The sequence below is a fragment of the Anopheles cruzii genome, chromosome 2, assembly GCF_943734635.1.
Source record: "Anopheles cruzii chromosome 2, idAnoCruzAS_RS32_06, whole genome shotgun sequence".
Lineage (NCBI taxonomy): Eukaryota > Metazoa > Arthropoda > Insecta > Diptera > Culicidae > Anopheles > Anopheles cruzii.
Window position 1 is genome coordinate 10,607,581 of NC_069144.1, and position 3,972 is coordinate 10,611,552.

Sequence of the window (3,972 nt, forward strand, 5' to 3'; positions counted from 1 at the left end):
TTCCGACTTACTTATACGGGAGATCACCGTTCCAAAGAATCTGGTGCTGAAATGCTACTCTTTTCGAGGGCTTTTCTCAGGACCCGTTAGCCCTCCCGGTTCCATAACGGTTATTTTGATTTTATGCTGGTACGTCGAATAGGGCTTATGGTTGTGTGGGTATCATTGTAGAATTGATAAGAGCAAGCTAACGACAAGATTGACCACCGGAACGCTGTTATCAGCCGCGCCGAAATAGCTCAGTTGGGAGAGCGTTAGACTGAAGATCTAAAGGTCCCCGGTTCAATCCCGGGTTTCGGCACATTCTCCCTTTTTTTGTTGATTAATGAGCGCGTAGCTCTTGAGCCTTTTTCTGAATGATCACATCGCTCTGACCTTATTCTTGCTGATTAATGAATGGACTTAATAGACTTGGTCAATGCTGGAGTGCCATCAGCTTCGAGCTGGACGTCACACTTCGGACCACCTTTTCAGCAACTACTACTCTCCCATTGTGAAAGCATAACGATCATTAAGCACGGGAAATCCCCCCCCACACGATCGTGTGCCGTAATTTTATTAGAACTGTCATTCTCCATCGCAGCAGCCTCTGTTCCGCAGCCGTTTAGAGAGTAATATGGAGCGCCATGACAACATAATGTACCGGGGCGACCGAGTGACATTAAATCCGCTGTTCCGGTTCTACCCGGGTCCACGCAGCTCGTAAATTTCCCGTTCTCGCTAACACCGACTTTGGTCGTTTGTTGGTAATTAAGTACCGCAACCAATCCAGCCCGAGCGCCCCGGTTCTTTGCTGTCTATTGAACGATAAATCATGCATTTTCCATTACTTTCACTTTGTTTACCGTGGTCCGGTCCGCGGAAGATGCACCAGCACCAGTGGTGAGGATTCCGGAACCGACCGGAAGTAGGTCATGAATTTGTTCGACAGAAAGGCATGTGTGGTGTGTTCCGGTTCGCGTGTAAAACGGCGGTGGGTCTACACTACGGGAACCACGCAGAGTGAGGAGGAAGCACAACAAAGCCCCATGTCGGGCGGCGCCGGCCATTGTTGTGGGTTTTCCGCATCGCGCGCCAAACACTGGGCGCGTGCCCGTGTGTCCGTGTGTGTGTGTGTGTGTGTCGTGTGGGGCCCACAACAATGGCACATTTTCACGTTTCAAATTCGAAACAAAAAAACGGTGGACGATAAATGGAAGCGCCGCCATGCGGGGCGAGACGGAACTTCCTCGCTGGGGCTGGCGCTGAACGGAATGTGTTTTTTCCGGCCCCGCCGGGCCAACAGCTGATTCAACAACAAATGTGGTGCTGGCTGGCTGCCGGTGAGCCAGTTTTTCGTGTGCGTGTCACGCCATCGTGACACGCGACGCCCGGACCCGGATCTTGTTCGCGTGTGACGTCATCGGTGTTTGAGGTTGTTGGACTTGCTGTTTTTTTTCTGTCAGGTCTGTTGGGCCCCACTCGAGAATGGTTCTCTCTTGGCGGGGGGGAGGTTCACCAAACAGGTTGTTGGCAAATCCGCCAAAAGTTAGCATAAGCGCGGCTCATGTTTGTTGACTGTTTGTTGGACTCTGTTGGTCTTTCGGTTTGTTTTCGTACCAAAGTCCCTCAAAGTCAATCTCGGATTGGCTGGCGCAGAGATTCACGAAAATTCTTCATAACAACTCCCGCGAATCGCTCGGTTTCCGCCAGGGTCCCCAGGCGTAATGGGACAAACAATAGTTAAGCCCATCTTGACACAACACCTACCCGCAAAGGTCGCGCAAGGGTCTCGGCGACGGGGCGCGTTGTTTGGCGTGTCAATCTCGGAGTTTCTCACAATCAACTTGTCTGGGTTGGTGTTCCTTCGGTGCTTCAAGTAACGTGCCTGATCGTGGTCCTTGACGCGGTGCTACTTTCTCACGTACACGCGCCATCGTCGTGTGGCGTAATGTAAGGTTCGGAGCGCTGTTTTTATTTCTGACGCCGATCTTTCGATTGGTTTCGTGAGGGCTTTCGTTTTCAATTCGGCCGAAAAAACTGAAGACTTGGGAAAACTGATCAGCTGGGGAGTTTGGAGGGCATAATGTTTAACTTTGACTCACTTTTAACATTCATTTCCTCGATAGGCCTCGTTTGATCGACTCCACAGCTTGTTGCAGCACTCCCACCCGTGTATTGGCCGTAAGCAAATCACTCGTTCTCGTTCCTGGATCACTTCGAGCTGCCTTGCACGGCTCGCTCGGCTTGAATCAGCTTAGATCGGTTTAGAAAGGAACTGACCACCGGCCGGGCGGCCGGCAGCAAATCTGTCGTGCCACGTTTCCTGTTTTGTGCCCGCGAGACACCCGACTGCCAACTGTCGCCTTTGCCGGTCCTAACCTACCTCCCACCAACGATCAGACCGTTCCGCATAGAAAGGTCCATCCCACGACCGCTGGCAGAGAATTGGCTCACAGGCTTGGCTGGCAAGATCTTTGCCAAGTGCCCCGACGTAAGCCTCGTCGACCACTTAGCTGACGGGCTGACGGGTGGCAAAAGTTTGTTGGAATTCCGGCAGCACCGACACGACGTCGTCGGAAGTGAACGGGCGTGCGTATGCAAACCGTGCTTCGATGTTTCGCACACGATTCCGTGTCCGGCCTCGGCACTGAATGGTTTAATTCCACGGGTCGAGCGGTACCGTTTTGCGACCGGTACATGCCGCTGAATGGCAGGTTGAATTTCGTTCCGGATAAAGGGGCCGTTTCAATTAAACAACGATAGCTGGTACCAAGCCTACGGAAGTAATGGAGAATTTGGTTTAAAAATGCAATCATGCACTTAGGGCTTGCATCTTGAAATAATTAGTTTTATTGATTCATAATTGAATAATTATGTTTTGAAGTGTTCTTAGAATATTTTAATTCTAGGTCGTACGTATAACAGTTTCTCGTCATTTCTTTACTTTAATATGTTCCTTGATCAGTGTCATGATATTTTTGCTTTCATGTCTTCTTAGTAAATGTTTCGTCCATGTTACTGTCATCTATGTTTCTTTGTTAAATACCGGTTAAATACTGAGTGATAAGATATTGGGATCGATTTCTAGAGTTCTTGAGAAGCATCTTGAACAATGTTTTCAAACTAACGCAAAAATAAAGGATTTCTTTTAACCCAAACTTTTGTTTGGGACCGTCTTTTATTAGAAGTCTCATAAATAATGTATTTTGGTCAGCCTTTCCATAGATTATCCCATTTATTTACTAAAAAATGTTTCAAGCCAAAGAAAACAAGAATACGGAATTCACTACAAACTAAACGGTCGAATTCCTAACTAATGATTCATTCTATTCCTTCGACCATGTTTTTGATTTAATCATTTAGTGTAGTTTACTACGGTCAACAGCTTTCGCCCGATTTGGAATCGAATACTCGAATCCAATTCTGCAAAGAAAAATGGTCCACAAGAGCGCTGGCAAGATCCGCAAGCCCCTAATCGCGAGGATGAATCACATCGCCCATTAACATACCGGACCGGCGAACTCCAAGGTTCGGTTTGCAGTCAACATTCTTTCCGCCCATCAGAATCACCCCGCCAACCGAAAAAAAAAAACCGTAATCAAATTCACTGCAAGCAATAATATCACCGCCAAGCCACGCCACCCGGGCACGTTCGCATCGTTTACGATTCTGGTCAGCCCTTTTCCGAAGAAGCCTCCCCGTTCGGGACACGCCATTTCCACGGACTCCAACGGAGGTCCAACAGAATTCTTATAGGTTCATTAGACTATTCACCAGAGGAACCGGGAGAGAAATGCCCGTTCTTGAGGCACTAGCTGGCCATTCCCGGGCCCCATTGCTCATCCCGGTAATGTTCACAACATGTTGTGCATTTGTAAAGTCGTCGAGTCGTCGAGTGACGCGTGACAAGCGTGTTACATTCTACGCATACACCGGCCGCGGAACGATCGCGGTGCGAGCGGAGCGGTTTTTGATGGCTTGCGACTCGTT

At 48.9% G+C, this 3,972-nt stretch overlaps 1 non-coding gene across 1 annotated transcript; it reads left to right on the forward strand.

The window, feature by feature from the left end:
• The first annotated feature begins 228 nt into the window (after positions 1–228).
• On the forward strand, positions 229–301 carry Trnaf-gaa (transfer RNA phenylalanine (anticodon GAA)). Its single transcript has one exon. It is a non-coding gene; the product is annotated as a tRNA-Phe (tRNA).
• The last annotated feature ends 3,671 nt before the right edge of the window (positions 302–3,972 follow it).